This window comes from Saccopteryx leptura, chromosome 10, assembly GCF_036850995.1.
Source record: "Saccopteryx leptura isolate mSacLep1 chromosome 10, mSacLep1_pri_phased_curated, whole genome shotgun sequence".
Classification (NCBI taxonomy): domain Eukaryota; kingdom Metazoa; phylum Chordata; class Mammalia; order Chiroptera; family Emballonuridae; genus Saccopteryx; species Saccopteryx leptura.
The window spans coordinates 3,483,200-3,501,198 of record NC_089512.1 but is presented as its reverse complement, the minus strand read 5'-3'; positions in this window follow the sequence as shown (position 1 = coordinate 3,501,198).

Genomic DNA, 17,999 nt, shown 5'->3' with positions numbered 1-17,999 from the left:
CCCCTGCCCACCCTTTGCACTCTCATCGCCCCCACTGTGTACGTGCTCTTTCCGCTGTTTTAAATGTTCCCTTCTGTCTCCCACGTCCTCCCGGTGTGCTTGACCTTCTGTGGACACGTCACCTCCGTATCGCTCCTCACAGAGGTGTGGCTCGGACCCTCTCCCACGTGAGGGGCCTCCCTCCTTCCTCCGGCCCCCTCTTCCAGGGACCCCTGGCATCTAGCGCTTCACTAACACTGATCACGCGTGTTGACCTTGCCTTTCATATCAGGGAAGTAAATCTTCATGTCGATAACGTGTGAGCACAAAGTGTTGATGGCTATTAGAGCATGAGTTAATCTGGGGCTGAAACAAGGGTCCACTCACTGCCCCTGGACAGTCAGGGGTTTACTGATCAGTCTTCCACTGGAGATTCGGGGACCTGCACCCCTGTCACTGGTGGCTTTACCATCTTCCACAGTCATGGCCGCAGATGAAAAAAAGAAGGTGGAAAGTTAGACCTCGTTCTTAACCTGGTCAGTGGAATAGTGGTACACGTTCCATCGATCGCACTCCATCAGCAGGGATGCGCCGTGTGGACACACGTGGCTGCAGGGAGCGCTGGGAGCGCCCCCCCCCCCCGGCTGGACAGCTGCTTCCGTGTGTCCAGGCTCCTCCATGCAAGGGGAGCATATACCTTCCGTAAACTGACCTCCTCTGCTGTTCCCACATCCTTTGTCCTCCCTGAGAGCTGCAGAGTAGGGCTACATCCCTCTCTCTGCCTCCTAGACTATGTTTATGAAAATAAGGAATATATATAAACACTTGTCCACATAGATCAGTAGCTTTAATATTGTGTGTGGGGGTCACCGACACCCCTAAGAACATGTCATATAAATAGAAAGCCGCGTATTGTCTCTCCAGAAATTAATGCAAACTCCTGACATTTTTACCTAAAACTTCATGGCTTACACGTCACAGGAGAGGGACACTCATCCCCTGTTCCCTCACAGAATGCAGCACCGCTCAGGAGACAGCAAGCCCATGCCTGGAGCCCCCAGGTGGGGGGGGTCCTTGGACTCCATGGTGAGAAAGATGGCAAAGAGAGTCGAGTGCATCTGAGCAAATTGTCGGCATCTTCGTCTGGTTGGCTGGGTCAGGTCGGTTCTGAGTCCTGGCGATGACCTGAAGAGGCCGCCTTGCCCTGGGGACTGGGCTCTCCTCCCACGGCCTTCCCAAGCATCCCCCACCCTCCTCTGTCCGTGCGCTGTGGGTCTAGGAGTCGGCCTGCCTCCCACCCAAGCAGACTAATTCATTGCCAGCGCCTCTAAGTGCCTTGCGCACAGTAGGCTCACGAGTCGCACCTTTAATGGAATGAACTTGAGTTGAGCGTCACCATTCTACAGCAACCTTACGTCTCGTCTCGAGGTCAATCAGCCCAACAGCAGCCCTGAGAGAAAACCCGGTCATGCCCAGGGTTGCCTGGGGACCATGACACACACCAGAGTAATTCCCAGCGGAAGGGGCGGGCGGGCTCCCTCTGGAGAACAAGGTGGGACGCGCCCTTTCGGTGCTGAACGCGAGTGAGACCTCACAGTCTGCCTATGCGGGAAGTTACATTGATTTCTCTGTGTTTTTTTCCTCCTTGATGAACAAAGCTATTTGTTTGTGAACTAAATCTTCGTGACATTTTTTTTTTTTGCTGTACTGCCATCATAACACCTAATTTTCTCATTAACATGCTAATTTGTGAGTTGCCTCGTGTTACTACAAAGCGCAGAAAGTATAATTATGTAATAAAAAGCTTTTATGAAACTTCTGCCGGAAACAGGGCTGGTGAGGAGACAGCGCTCAGATGAGCTGGGCCACCGAGGGCTCCCCCCACCCCGGCGTCCGCGTCCCCCGTGGGGAACCGTTACAGCGCGGCTCCACGCGGGGCTCCCTTTGGGGGGGTTCCGTCTGAGACAGCCTCTTTCTGCCCCTGAGGGCACGGTGACAAGCACCCCGTGGGGGCAAGGGAGGACTTCCTCGTGGACCAAGGGATTCTCTTGCCACTTCCAGGTGAGGCTGGAGCCCAAACTTCCACGTGGGGCTGTGTCACCCTGCACGGGACCGTTCCCACGGACACACACACACACACACACACACACGCACGCACTACCTCTCTCCCCTCATCCTCCTCCACCCACGAGCAGAGTCTGGATGACTCCCGTTTCCCGCTCTGTTCTGAAACCGAATCAGAAGCCAGAGGCAGGTCGGAGGGGCACGCGGACAGCAGAGGGATGAAGCCACATGATGGGGGACAGGCAGGGAAGGGGTCAGACAAGGAGGGGAAGGGCCCCCGGGGCCGTCGTGAGACCGCGCGGTGACCTGGCAGAAGCAGGAGCTGGGGAACGCAGGAAGGAGGGTGCCGTGGGCAGGGCTGCCCGTCGGTCGCGGGAAGGAGGGTGCCGTGGGCAGGGCTGCCAGTCGGTCGCGAGAAGGAGGGCGCCGTGGGCAGGGCTGCCCGTCGGTCGCGGGAAGGAGGGCGCCGCGGGCAGGGCTGCCCGTCGGTCGCGGGAAGGAGGGTGCCGCGGGCAGGGCTGCCAGTCGGTGGCAGGAAGGAGGGCGCCGCGGGCAGGGCTGCCAGTCGGTGGCAGCAAGGAGGGCGCCGCGGGCAGGGCTGCCAGTCGGTGGCAGGAAGGAGGGCGCCGTGGGCAGGGCTGCCAGTCGGTGGCAGGAAGGAGGGCGCCGTGGGCAGGGCTGCCTGTGGGTCGCAGGAAGGAGGGCGCCGTGGGCAGGGCTGCCTGTGGGTCGCAGGAAGGAGGGCGCCGTGGGCAGGGCTGCCCGTCGGTCGCAGGAAGGAGGGCGCCGCGGGCAGGGCTGCCCGTCGGTCGCAGGAAGGAGGGCGCCGTGGGCAGGGCTGCCAGTCGGTGGCAGGAAGGAGGGCGCCGTGGGCAGGGCTGCCTGTGGGTCGCAGGGGCTCCTGGGAAGTACTCAGGAGACACAAGGCACCAGTGAGGATGGAGATCTGTTTTCAAATACCCTCTGAGGCCGGACTGTGCCTCTTAGAATGCAGCTGTGTGTCGGTGCTGGACCACCTGTGAGGCTCACTGACATCCTTAGGTCACATGCTCGCATCTTGCCTGGGCTCATTCCCGGAGAGTCGGTAGATTTGCTTTCTTCCCTCTCTTCCTCCCCGTACCTGAGCTACTCATCTTCAGCATCTATAGATTCACACGTGTCTTATTCATAGAGCGCATGTGTGTGTATAAATTCTAGCTGCTTTTCTCCCTAAACCAACATCATCACAATTATGACACCATAGTCATTTATACTTTCCAAGACCACAGACTCAAGCATGCCTTCTGGTTTTCTTGACTCTCTGGGGTTTTTTGCTCGTTTGCTTTGTTTTGTTTTATTTTTCTCTTTTCTCTGCTCACATGATCCGATACATCGCGTGAGCCTTTATTTTTCCAACCACTACTCCAAACGTCGGGGGCGCGTCAACTCTGAAAGCTGACGCCCACACAAGAGATTGAGATAGAGGTGGGAACAATGTCACACTAACTGAGCTGGCGCCACCATCGGGCACCCCAATCGTGTTCCCGGTTCTCCCTGCAAGATGCTGTGTAACCCTCTCGTCACAGGGAGCACTTCACGTTATCCACGAGCAAAACTATCAGGCTAGAGTGATGTCCCCACTCCGTGTTCTGTACACATGAAGCTATAACCTTGATGTCCCCACTCCGTGTTGTGTACACAGATGAAGCTATAACCTTGATGTCCACACTCCATGTTGTGTACACAGATGAAGCTATAACCTTGATGTCCACACTCCGTGTTGTGCACACAGATGAAGCTATAACCTTGATGTCCCCACTCCGTGTTGTGTACACAGATGAAGCTATAACCTTGACGTCCACACTCTGTGTTGTGTACACACATGAAGCTATAACCTTGATGTCCACACTCCGTATTGTGTACACAATTGAAGCTATAACCTTGACGTCCACACTCCGTATTGTGTACACAGATGAAGCTATAACCTTGACGTCCACACTCCGTGTTGTGTATACACATGAAGCTATAACCTTGATGTCCACACTCCATGTTGTGTACACAGATGAAGCTATAACCTTGATGTCCACACTCCATGTTGTGTACACAGATGAAGCTATAACCTGGATGTCCACACTCCATGTTGTGTACACAGATGAAGCTATAACCTGGATGTCCACACTCCATTCCGTGTTATGTACACAAATGAAGCTATAACCTTGGTGTCCACACTTCGTGTTGTGTACACAGATGAAGCTATAACCTTGATGTCCACACTCCATTCCGTGTTATGTACACAAATGAAGCTATAACCTTGGTGTCCACACTTTGTGTTGTGTACACAGATGAAGCTATAACCTTGATGTCCACACTCCGTGCTGTGTACACAGATGAAGCTATGACCTTGATGTCCACACTCCGTATTGTGTACACAGATGAAGCTATAACCTTGATGTCCACACTCCGTGTTGTGTACACAGATGAAGCTATAACCTGGATGTCCACACTCCATTTCGTGTTATGTACACAAATGAAGCTATAACCTTGGTGTCCACACTTTGTGTTGTGTACACAGATGAAGCTATAACCTTGATGTCCACACTCCGTGCTGTGTACACAGATGAAGCTATAACCTTGATGTCCACACTCCGTGTTGTGTACGCAGATGAAGCTATAACCTTGATGTCCCCACTCCGTGTTGTGTACACAGTTAAAGCCCAGGCCCAGCAGCCATGAATGGAGCTGTTCCACGTTAAAGTGGTCATGGACTCCATGGCGGGCAATCTAGGCAGAATGCTTTGAGAGCGCCTGGTCAAGCGTTCTCCACTCTGCGTTCCTCTCTCCCAGGAAATGAGAGGCCAGCTGAGCCTGACCTCTCTCCAGCAGGTGGGCACCACGGCCCAGCCTCGTTTATTTGCTGAGGGAATCATAGGCCCTGTGACTGATTTTTCTGGGGTGGAGTGGAGTGGACATTTCCTGAACCCTCAGGGAACCAGCGGCATCTGGGTTAGCATAAGGAAGTCAATAAAACCACCACAGGTACCCACCCAGGGCATTGGGGGAGGGGAATGAGGGCACAGTCTTACCAGAAACTATTTCTCCAGAGAGAAACTGGATAGGCTTACGTCTGCGGTATTCTGCCGCACGTGTCAGAAAGAAAGATTCTTGAAAGGAAGGTCACAGAATATAGGAGACAATGTGCTCATTGTGCAGCTCCTAGCTCACTGTAGGAGACCCAGAAAGAGTCGTCTAATCCATGTATTTTATTAAGTAAACAAATGTCCTACTGGGGGTCCACGCTTCGACTTTTCTTCCAACCTTGTGCTTATTTTTTGATAAATTTCGTACCTTACCTCATTTAAACAGTTTTATGAACCACATGGGGGAGGGGGTGTTTTCTTTAGACGCCACAACATAGAAACCTCTCCAGAATTTTGATGATGAAGTTCATCTTGAAAAACTTTTTCATTTTGAGATCACTGTAAAATTAGAGAGAAAAAAAAAATTTTGTACCAAGTTCTCATACACCCTTTACCCAGCCTTCCCTTCTGAGGGCCCCTCACGTAAGCATGGAGCCGGGGTCCACCATAAGGAGTTCATCTTCCACGCTGGTGTCCCCTAAACTGCAGGACTCGTGCAGATGTCCCCAGCGTTCGAGAGTGACCCTTTTCTGTCCCGGAGCTGCTCTACAACCCTACACAGCATGTAGTTGTCAGGTCTCCGAACTCTTCCCCCGTCTCTGACAGTTTCCTCATCGAATGTCCTCGGCCTTCGTGAAGAGTAAGGGCCAGTTGTTTCGTAGAAAGCCCCTCGTTGTGTGTGTCCCTCTGGTGTCTTCTCGTGATGACATTGGGGGGGTGCGCAACAGGACAGGGGATTACAGGGGTGCCACACCCTTCTCTCCATGTGCCAGATCAGGGGCCACCTGGGCACCGAGAGGTATCATGGAGGATGTTGCCCTCGGCCACTTGTCTAAGACGGTCTGTCCAGTTCCACAGGAGAGCTACCTTGTTCCCTTCGGAAGGAGGTCCTGAGAAACCACACAAGTACTCTGTTCCACTTTCCCCGCCCACCTCGGCGGCCGTGAGTGGACCCCGCGGGCGTGAGGGGTGTGAGGGTCCCGAGCAGGCCCCTCCGTTTCACGCCACTCTGTTTATTCTCTGGAATTACTTTGTAATCAAGAGCTGTCACTTCTCCCTCGCTTCCCTGTCCATCTCCCTGTTCACTTTACTCAGTTATGCTGGTACGGATGCATGGGGCGTTTATCCTGTTCCCTGAGTCCAAACCCAGCAGCGTCATTGACTTTGAAGCTCAGGCGGTCCCGTGTCCAGCCACGCAGGGCTGCCCGGTGTCCCTGCGCCGTCCAAAGTGCCATCCTTCCCGCTGGGTTGTGTCTGGGGGGCACCCCCTTGCAGCCTGGCACCCCAGCCGGCTCCGGGCTTATTCCACGGTCTCCCTGCTCCTGCCCCGGAATCAGAGAACCCACTGAGGAGCCCAGGGTCGCTTTTACTTGAGGACAGTGTCTGAGTGGTGCTCCTGAAATGTTGCACAGTCATGGTTCTTGACACTGTCCTTGCCCGGTCAGTGCTCCCGGAAGTCTACAGTTATGAATTGAATGTTTGTGTCCCCACCCCCCAAAAAAAGTCCTATGTTGACGTCCTGACCCCCACTATGAGGGTATCAGGAGGAGGGGGGGCTCTGGGAGGTGCTGTGGTCTGAACGCTTGTGTCTTCCCCCCAAACTCCCATGTTGAAAGTCTGAGGCCCCCACGATGGTATCAGGAAGTCGGTCGTTAGGGGGAGGAGCTAAGCTCACCAGGGCGGAGCCTCACCCAGGGGGTCGGGGTCCTTATGAATCAGACTCCTGTCCCTTCCGTCCGCCCTGTGAGCACCGCGAGCAGGCTGGTCACCAGGGATCAGGCTCTCGCCGGACACTGGGTCAGCACGCCAGCACCTTGATCTCGGGCTTCCCACAACTCCAGGACTGGGCCTAATAGACGCTTGTTGTTCAAGCCCTCAGTCCATAGTGTTTCTGTTAGAGCGGCCCGCAGGGAAAGGGCAGTCTTCCATTCCATCCACCCCTACAACCAAGAAAAATAACAACCCAAAAACCAAAGGCCCTCAGCTCCAAGTGCACATAGCACATTGGCACCTAGTCCCAATGTATCTTTAAATTCACCATCATTTCCACAAGGGCCACAGCCCGTCTGGGTACCAGGCTCGAGAGCCAGGGGCAGGGTCCCCGGCTGCCCTGCTGTGACAGGCGTTCTCAGCGCTTTGTTGCGAGGCCCTAAGGAGAGGCTAGGAGAGTGGAAGGTGCCAGGGGGACCCAGGAGAGGAGCCACCGCCACCTGGGGACAAGGGCAGGCCCTCGGGGGGTCCCAGAGCAGCAACCATTGCCCACGAGTAGGATTGTTTCTGCATTTGAAGTATCAGCAGAGCCGTTGCAATATTGTGACTTATAATAAGACATATTCATAAAACGTTAAGATGCTTTAAGGGAGGAGAGCCACAAAGTTGCCTTTTGCTTTGTGAGTGAGGCGACTCTTGGAAAACCTCTAAGTAACCTGAGGGGAGGGGCTGGTTTCCAGGGGACCCAACCGCCCGGTTAGAGAGGTTAACATTCAGTCCCTAGCCTCGGGCCGCTGGGAACCGGAGGGCTCTGGTGTTTTGTTGAGATGAGGTAGCAAAAGGAGATGAGAGTCCGGTCCGGTTTATAGCCGCCCGGCTTATTTCACGGCACTGGTCACCTTAGCGTGAAACGGTGAGAGGATGAACCGCCCCTTGGCTTTGTGTGCAGCCAGAAAACAGCGATTACACGCGGGAAGGACTCCGTCTCGGTGGGCGCGATTAGGCGGCTTATGAATTCGCTTTACTGCTATAAATACCTGGGGCACAGTTTTCAGGCTCACACCGCCTGTAATTATACCCAGGGAAGATTGGAGGCCAAAGTCATCTTAAGGATAATTGTGCGATAAACTTGTTCTGCACAAAAGGAAAAAAAAAAAAAAAGAAACCTCAGGAGCCCGGTGATGTCAGACACAAGATGCCGTTCCGCAGGTGACGAGTTAGCACCTGCTGCCCGGAGGTGAGAACTCTGTCCTGAGGACTCTGCTCTCCTGATGATTTTTGTGTTGTGCCCCCTCCCCCATGTTTAAGCGGATAGCCTCTTACCAGACAAGCAGAGAGAGGTTCCTAACAGCGAAGTTTCCACAAAAGTCAAGTCATTTTCTTATTGGCATGGCCCCCGTGATCACCTCGCCGTAGACAAGAAAGCCTAAGCTCCTAAGCTGCGGAGTCTGGAATTTGGGATGGAGAACTCATCTTGGGGCAATCAAGGAAGACTTCATGGAAGAGGTGGTATCTTAGCTCAAGCTGCTAAGTTGTGGGGGACTCGAACCACAAATGCCTATTCTCACGGTTCTGGAGGCTGGCAGTCCAGCAGCAGGGTGCCCGCACGGTCCGGTTCTTAGTGGAGGCCCTCCTCCTGCCTGACAGACGGCCATCTTCTCACTGCGGCCTCGCCCGGCAGAGAGAGAGAGCGAGAGAGAGAGAGAGAGAGAGAGAGAGAGAGAGGAAGCGAGTGCCCCGGCCTCTTTGATAAGGGCACTCACTAACCCTGTTCGGGAAGGCTTCTCCTCATGCTGATCACCTCCCAGAGACCCGCCTCCTCGTGCCATCACAGTGGATGCTAGAATTCCATCGTGAATTTGGGGGAGGCACAAACGTCCGGTCTGTGAGGGGTGGTGGCGTGGACGGGAAGCTGGGGACTGGACGGATAAGTAGGCTGTTACTTCTTGGACCAGAACAGAAGGGAGGAGACGTTCCAGGCCGAGGAAACAGGGAGAAGGAAACCAGCAGCGTGTGGGGGCGTTTCTCCGCACACCTGGCTGGTGCCTGGTGTCACGTGTGCCGGAGGCAGCGAATGAGGCCTGTGTTCTCACTGGCCGTGGGACTTCCAGGGTTCATTCATTAACCTGCAAAGACGGCGCACACTTTGCCGTTACCAGTTTTACTGATACGCAGGAGGGGAGTTTGAATGTTGTCTTAAAACGTCCACAGAACCGCGTCAGGGTGCTGAAGCGATCAGCATCCTCGTTAGACGGCAGTTTAGTTCATTTGAAGGAAACGGAGCGCAGCGCCTCCGTACAACGCGGTGCGCCTCCGCCACGGAACCCGAGGCTTCCAAACAAAATCCTCCGAGTGCCAATTACAGCAGGTCTCTGAAAAGCAATTATAGGCCTCCGTCGCCGCGGCTGCCTTCCGCCCTGAATTTTAATTTAATTACTTCTTCTTTGTTTAAAATCCGTCACCGGGCTGGAAGGGACAGCCGTGGAAAAGGAGTTTAGCTACTGAGAAGAAGAAAAAAAAAAAGATAATTTTTTGAACTGAAGGTAATTAATTAGCCTTGGTCACCACGGCCTCCAGGAGGGAGTCGCGGGGAAGTGAACTCATTCATTTCAAGTGGCCGTCGTCGTTGCCCAGGAATTTCAACTGTAGGTTGATCTGGAAGATGAGAGAGAGAGGCGGAGGGAGAGAGAGAGAGAGAGAGAGGGGCGGAGGGAGAGCTTCCCCGCCCCTGTGCCCACCTGGGGGCCTCTGCAGCCCCCCCACCCACCCCGGCAGGATCAAGTCCACAGATGCATTTCATCGGCGGTGAATATTTAACAATCTCATTTGGCTTCCGAGGCCTGTTGATAAACAGCCATTTGCACAATGCGTGACTTGGCTCTTGGTGTTTCTGATGCTTTGGAGCTTGGGTGGCTGGGCAGAGCTGGCCGGGGCTGGCCGGGGCAAGGGCTGGCCCAAAGCCAAGCCATATTGACGCCTTATATGATAAAAGAGGCTTCCCCGCCATTCTCATGGCTCAGCTCTTCTCTGGGGGCACCAGAGTCTCTCCCGTTTCTAAACTGGCCGTCTCCCTGGTGGTTGGTGAAGAATCACTGCATTTTGGGGGCGGAAAGTGTCCTTTTGATTACAGGCTCCCAGATGAGGTGACGGTGGGGGACTGTCATGCAGGTCGCCGAGATGCTAGCAGAGCAGGGACTGCCTCCCGGGTCACCCACCATACCATTCCCTCATGGCAAGAAGCAATGAGATCAGCGTTTGACCTTGACCTGTAAGATGAAGGTCATCTCCAGCCCTCCCCCACTTTTTGTTAATCTTGATGAGTCCCAGTTTTGGGGAGTCTCCATAACAGTATTTCAAATCCCCTGTATGAATCTTCCTTTAGTATAAAAAGTTTGGCCCTGGCCGGTTGGCTCAGCGGTAGAGCGTCGGCCTGGCGTGCAGGAGTCCCGGGTTCGATTCCCGGCCAGGGCACACAGGAGAGGCGCCCATTTGCTTCTCCACCCCTCCCCCTCTCCTTCCTCTCTGTCTCTCTCTTCCCCTCCCACAGCGAGGCTCCATTGGAGCAAAGATGGCCCGGGTGCTGGGGATGGCTCTGTGGCCTCTGCCCCAGGCGCTAGAATGGCTCTGGTTGTGGCAGAGCATCGCCCCCTGGTGGGCGTGCCCGGTGGATCCCAGTCAGGCGCATGCGGGAGTCTGTCTGACTGCCTCCCCGTTTCCAGCTTTGGAAAAATGAAAAAAAAATTAAAAATAAAAAATAAAAAAATAAAAATAAAATAAAAAGTTTAATTGCATGCTTCTGGACCCTGCACCAGACCCAGTGGGTCAGAACGTATCACACTGAATTTTAAAAATACTGCCCCTTCCCCGAGGTCTCTCAGCACGGGTGGAGGAGGCTGATGCATAAATCAGGGAACCTCTTTGAACCACATGTCCCAAGTGTCCCCTCATCATCACTCCCAAGGTGACCGTAAAAAGAATATTTATTCCCCAGTACGAAGACCACTGATCCAAAGAACAGAGATATGTCAGGTTAAATATTTAAAAAACAGAATAAATGTACGTATTTCTAACTGCTTGCACTGAAAGACACAGTTATAGAATGATTAAAAATAGAGAAATAAAAAAAAACAGAGCAAAATGAATGTAATAAAGATGTCTTTGGAGAGAAAAATACTGTACAGAAAACTAACATTAGTGAAACCCGTTAAGACAGCACGTAGCCACCTCCGAGCTTCTTTAGCAGCCAAGGTGAGAAGGGAAGTGCCGTCACCTGCCACGTTCTCGTCACCTAGCAGCAGGACACAGGCGTGATGGTGGCGTCTTTCTAAGCGTGGAACACTGAGAGAATCGAATGAGGAGCCGTGGAACAGCACAGCAGCGTGGTGGGTCCTTATGGCTTCTGAAAGATACAGAAAGGTTGTTATTCCAGCACCTGTCATGTGCCTGTGCCCACGCAGCAGGGCTCCGGCCCCTCCACGCCTCGACCGCATCGCCTGGCGCGTGGCAGGGGGAACGAGGGAAGGGAGGCCGAGGAGGACGTTCTCGGAGGAGTGAGACTGCAGACCTGGGTGTGCCCTCCTCCTGCAGAGAGAAGTGGCCCCCACGATGCCCTGCCCAGCACGGGGAACTGGGAGGCTGCCGCCTGCATCAGCCTCCGAGTTAGCGACGCCGGTGGGGGTCCCATCACGGCAGCCTTGCATCCGGGGCACTGCAGCTCATGGGGCGTGTTCACGGCCCACAGACAGGGACGTCACCGGGGTGTGATCACGGCCCACAGACAGGGACGTCACCGGGGCGTGTTCATGGCCCACAGACAGGGGCGTCGCAGACCCGGGCACCGGGCTGCAGCTCACCGGGCATGATCACGGCCCACAGACAGGGACGTCGCAGACCCGGGCACCGGGCCGCAGCTCCCCGGGGACATGATCACGGCCCACAGACAGGGACGTCGCAGACCCGGGCACCAGGCCGCAGCTCACGGGGCATGATCACGGCCCACAGACAGGGACGTCGCAGACCCGGGCACCAGGCTGCAGCTCACCGGGGCGTGTTCACGGCCCACAGACAGGGACGTCACCGGGGCGTGTTCACGGCCCACAGACAGGGACATTGAAGACCCGGGCACCAGGCTGCAGCTCACCAGGGCGTGATCACGGCCCACAGACAGGGACATTGAAGACCCGGGCACCGGGCTGCAGCTCACCGGGGCGTGTTCACAGCCCACAGACAGGGACATTGAAGACCCGGGCACCAGGCTGCAGCTCACCGGGGCGTGTTCACGGCCCACAGACAGGGACGTCACCGGGGCGTGTTCACGGCCCACAGACAGGGGCGTTGAAGACCTGGGCACCAGGCTGCAGCTCACCGGGGCGTGATCACGGCCCACAGACAGGGACATTGAAGACCCGGGCACCAGGCTGCAGCTCACCGGGGCGTGTTCACGGCCCACAGACAGGGACGTCACCGGGGTGTGATCACGGCCCACAGACAGGGACATTGAAGACTCGGGCACCGGGCTGCAGCTCACCGGGGCGTGTTCACGGCCCACAGACAGGGGCGTCGCAGACCCGGGCACCGGCCGAGCCTCCACTTTGGAGAACTTGAGCTTGAGTTTCTCACGGACGCCGGCAGCAACACCCTTTCTACCACCGCCTCTCGTGTGTCCACGAAAACGCCGTTCCTCTGGGCTGAAAACTGAACGGCCTGCCGTGCTGTTCTGCCTAGATATTTCACAGACCATGTGTTGAGGCTATAAAACAAAATAAAATCATTGATTGCCAGGCCAGTCACTCTCCGGAGAGCCATAAGGACAGTCTTTGTTTACATGAAGAGGAAAAGATTATTAAAAAAAAAACAACAAAAAAAAACCCCCAAACTACAATATCTGGCCTACAGCTTCTCTCTGACTCCTTTTGAATTGCAGAATGGAACTCTAAAATAACGGAAGAGTACCCCCCCCCCCCCCCCCCCGCAAAGACGAGGCTATGCAAAGGACTGCAGATTGTGTATTCCAGCGATGTTTTGTGGAACGAGCTGATTAGGACCTGTGAGATTTCACTCTGCCTACAGTTGAGTAGCTGTATGTGTTTTGTTTTGTTTTAGCCCCTGGGCCAGTCCACACCAGAAGAGCTCATCGGGCACATGGAGACGTCCTTTCCTGGAAGGAGGCGGTCTGGGAGGCAGCGGGCAGTGTCCTGTGAGACGCCCGGCGCTCCAGCAGAGAGACACGTCCTTGCCCCACCGGAGTGAGTCCCCTCTGGCCCATCGCTCCTTGCCCCACCGGAGTGAGTCCCCTCTGGCCCACGGCTCGCCCTGACAGTCGCCCCTGTGCCTGCTTGTCGGGTCAGGCTGGAAATCCTGCCAACTCTAAGGGGGGCCCCTGAGAGGTCTCTCCTCCGTCGCGAATGTGACGCTCGAGCAGCAGAAGTTACACGCGGCCGTGCCTCCTTCATTCTTTATCGATCTTCGTGAAGACCTCGCTCCCGGGCCCCCCGCTCCGTCTCAGCCAGGAGAGGACCGCAGACCCGTGTCGGTCTCAGCCTGAGCTGCCGGGGATTTCTCCGCTGGGCGGTCGTAGCGGAGAGCTATCCTAGGGTGTGCTCCAGCGTCCGGGGTTGGACTGAACCAGAAATAAACGCTTAGATACGGGAAGCTGAGGAACCTCTGGGAGTCCGGTCACAGGTGGAGCTGGCATAACACCGAGGAGTGGAGCTGGGGACCGAGGCCCCCTGCCCCCTGCCCCTCAAAGAAGCACCTCCTGCCCCCTCCCCCGCCCCCGCCACAGCTCCGGGCCTGAGCGTTGTGCCCTCAGGTAACGCATCACTTCTCTGTGGCCCCGGGCTTCTCGTAGACATGAAAGCGTCAGTAGGGAGGATGGTGACAGCTGTCACAGCCTTCTGTTGTCCCCTTAACTCTCCTAAAACAGTCTCAAAGCATGGAGGACGGTGTCACGCGTCCCCAGATCACACAGGGATGTGAGGATTCTCAACGAGGCCAAGGGGTGCACCCCACAAAGTCCTCCAAGCCTGGAATCACCAGCTGAGCATCCCGACTCCAGGACAAGTGACAAGGACAGCAGGGAGGGCCCCAGGCCCCACCTGGCTCCCTCGGCAGGGGCTGCAGTCACTCGCAGGTGTGAGTGACTGTTCCCTTCCCACCGTCGGAGGGCAGGCTCCAGCACAAGGACAAAGCCACCAGCATGGCGGGACAGAAAGGGGAGGCTCCTGGGTGCCCCCCCTTCCACACCCGGGAACCAGAGGCCCTGGCTGCACAAAGAGAAGCCTCGTCTGGTCAGTCAGTGTCCGCCCCAGGCCAGAGCTGCTCCCTCGACCCAGAGACAAAACAGATTTCTCTGAAGGGCTCCATATCATGGTCTCGCTGTACGTCTGACTCAGGGAGTGTAATAATAAGACCGGTCGATAGCGTTGCCTCTCTCTAAAGCAGGCTTGGCACCGTGCCCACGCAGGGCTTCAAGGAGACGAGAAAAGTGTTATCTCGCCCGCCCGAAAGGACCTGAAATCACTGCACGTGTAACGGCATGGAGGAGTAATGAGATTCATTGAGTTTAGGAGAGCGGAAGAAAAAGCTCAGACGCTCAGAGAATGAGAAAATAAATCTCAGCCGCGGGGTGACTTCCAGCTCCGTCTAGCTCCTGACGCTCCGGGTCCACGTTTCCCAGGGCGGGGTCCCCTCAGGCGCCGTGCCTCCCGGGGCTCGTGGGTGAGGACACGGGTGCCCGTGCACACACGTGCTTGGGACGTTAACAAAGCAAACCCGGGACTTCCTGGGGTCGTTAACCTGTGCACTGCGTTTCCCGGAGGTGGCCGGTAAGCCCGGTGTAGCGAACAGCTGTCCAGCGTTTGCGGGGCGCGCCCTCCCCGGACCCGTGGCTCCCCGGCTGCCTCCAGATGGCCGATGGACTGTAAGTGAAACCTATAATTAATGCGGGGGGGGGGGAACCCAGCCATCACAGGGCTACGGGCTAAATCAATACTCGGAGCCATCGCTGAAACTACAGCCTCAGTCTGATTCCAGGGCTTTGTGATCCCAAATTCAGAACACGAGGACGCCGCGCTCTGCCTCCACCCACGATCTTCGGGTCTGAGGCCACTGTCATTGGTTCCTTACGGGAAAAGGGCTATTTCCAAATCCCTACGTGTGTGAAGGCTCCTTCCACCAGCCGCTTCACAGAGAGAGCAAAAGGCTTGAACGGAATGGCCACGGAACGCCGGTGTCCGAGGGTTTGTTCTATAGCCAGGCAGATGCGATTTTCAGAACAGATGCTTCCCGTGCGTTACTTCGGGGAGTAAGTAACTTCCCCAAGGTCACTCAGAGGTGGTCTCAGGGACGGCCATGGAAGTCGCAGGCTCCTGGGTGGCGGAGGCTGCATGCAGGCTGGCAGGACTTGGTCCTCAGCCAGGTGGGAAAGGGGCGACTGACAGCCCGTCACACTTTCCAGGGGCCGCAAGCGATGGCCACCAGCAGCACATTCCCGAGTGAACCGACAGACATCGGGCGGACGCCACGAGCAGCCCTTTAAACGAGAAGGAATTATGTGCAGGTGCAAACAAGCATGAAATAGAATTCTGCTAATGAGTTTCCATCCGCAGCTCAATGCTTAATCAAATTACTTAGGTTCTACGAATGACAGTGAGGAATGAATTCATCCCAGACCGAGGGATGGGCATGGACCGTCCTGGTCGGCGTCTGACGTCATCTGGTCTGTAAGGGACGGACGTTTCCACTTCAGGGGCGTGCTGTCATCCTGAGCCTGTGGATCGCGAAGGACCAAGGGACAGCTGAGAAGTTCTGAGCTAACGCAGACGCAAGAAACGCTGACAGATTTTCCTCCAGTGTGTTTTATGTTGAAGACCTAGATGAAGGTGAAAAGGAGATTTCTTCTCTCCAAGACACGGTGCTGGAACCATTGAGCACCCACGTTCAGAATAAATAAATGAGCAAACCAGAACCCACACTTTGTACCTAACACAATGTAGCACGGAATGGACCCTATCCAAAGGTAAAACTTGGTTGGTTGGTTGGTTGGTTGGTTTTAACCTGTCTCGAGGTAGGGAACTAGTAATTATGAAAAGAGTCCTCAACCAATGAGAAAAATAAATTACAAAAGAAGAAATCAAGATGTCAACGTATGCATGATGTGAGAAAGCCTTCCCCGTCATAATGGTGAAAGAAATTGAAACGGCAACATCGTTAGCTGTCCATCAAACTGAAGACAGGCATAAGGGGTCATGATGCTCAGGGCTGCTGGGGGTGCTGGGAGGAGCCCTCACCTACCTGTGGCGAGAGCGTACCTCGGAGAGCCGTCTGCTCGTGCGTATCGACCTGTGACACACACATGCCTTGACATCGACTGATTCTTCCTCTAGGACTTGAGTCCAGGGAAGTGGTTGTATAACCTTATGAAAGTCTGGGAACAAACACATTGACTTCATTCATAGTAACAACAACAACGAAACAGACTAAGCCCAACGGCACAGGGGACTGGATTTCTAAAAATAACGACCTGGTGGCGGAGCGGCAAGCCATCCAGTGGTTACAACGATCACGGCAGATGCGTAAGGTGGTGACACGGGGGATGTCTACACCGTGATGTGAGCTCAACAGCATGGTATCGTCTAGGCAAACATAGTGTCTGTTGTTTTATGTAGGATGAATGTGTTTTCTACGCATGTGTTAAAGAACCTCGAGAGGGCTGGCTATCTCACAGGGACCGGGGGTAATGAAGGAAATTGTAACTACTTTGGCTACATTGTTTAAATATCTCGCAACGTCTCTGTACTACTTAAGAGTCAGGAAATACGCAGCCTGTTCTTTTGGGGGGAAGGATGCAGGAGGACGATCAGATCCTGACCTAGGGAATCATCACGTCCTGGGAGAAGTCGGCCCGCGTAGGCGTCAGCTACGCTCCCCTGGGATGAAGAGAAGCTACGGATGGGTGGACAGAACAGTAACGGACCATGTAGGACTTTCACGTGGTCCACAGAGATCGCCAGGAGCCGGGGGTAAACTCTCCACGCCTTTCCTACTTGTGCACCACGCCCACCGTGAGATGCAGACCCGCGGGCCCAGCCCCACGGCGGCTGACGCCAGTGCCGATGCCCTGACTCCAGTGACGGGGCCCTGGGGGTTTCCAGAACATAATCCGTGCCCACTGGGCTGCCTGAGGTCTCCCCCCGGTTTTCGGGTGAACCCTTTGAAATTGCCGTCATCGGGCCATGTCGATGATCTCTCCTAACGCCGCTGTCTAATACAGAAATGTCCATTTTGTCTGATGTCCGTGAATCGGTATCTCCGGCCTCCCCGAACTGTGGCCATCGAAAGGTATAGATTATATCCCAGCGGACTGGGCACCGGGCCTCCCCAGAGTGGAGGATGTAGAAACGTGTGGGTTGTCCAATCTGAACAGCCTGTCTTTTCTGCCGGTGTTTTAAAACTGCTGGTAGCAGTGCAGTTGGAGGCCGAGCGCCCCCCTTTCAGACTGTCCCCCTTTCTGCTGCCGCTGCTCTGCCTGGGGAACCCCGCACAGAGAGCAGGTGGGCCCAGAGTGAGGCAGAGCCCTGGGGCGGGCAGACTGGGCTGTTAGCCCCCCGTAGCAGGAGGGCACAGCAGCTAGGAGGACCTGAAATGTGACCAGGTCATGAAGGTGGAGTGGTCTGCAGACACGGGGGTGCAGGTGGGGGGTCGGCTCCTACCCTGGATGGATTGATGTTCAGGAATTGTTTGTTGTTGTTTTTTTTTGTTTTTTTTGTTTTGTTTTGTTTTGTTTTGTTTTTTACAGAGACAGAGAGAGAGTCAGAGAGAGGGAGAGATAGGGACAGACAGACAGGAACGGAGAGAGATGAGAAGCATCAATCATTAGTTTTTCGTTGCAACACCTTAGTTGTTCATTGGTTGCTTTCTCATATGTGCCTTGACCGCGGGCCTTCAGCAGACCGAGTAACCCCTTGCTCGAGCCAGCGACCTTGGGTCCAAGCTGGTGAGCTTTGCTCAAACCAGATGAGCCCGCGCTCAAGCTGGTGACCTCGGGGTCTCGAACCTGGGTCCTCCGCATCCCAGTCCGACGCTCTATCCACTGCGCCACCACCTGGTCAGGCAATGTTCAGGAACTGG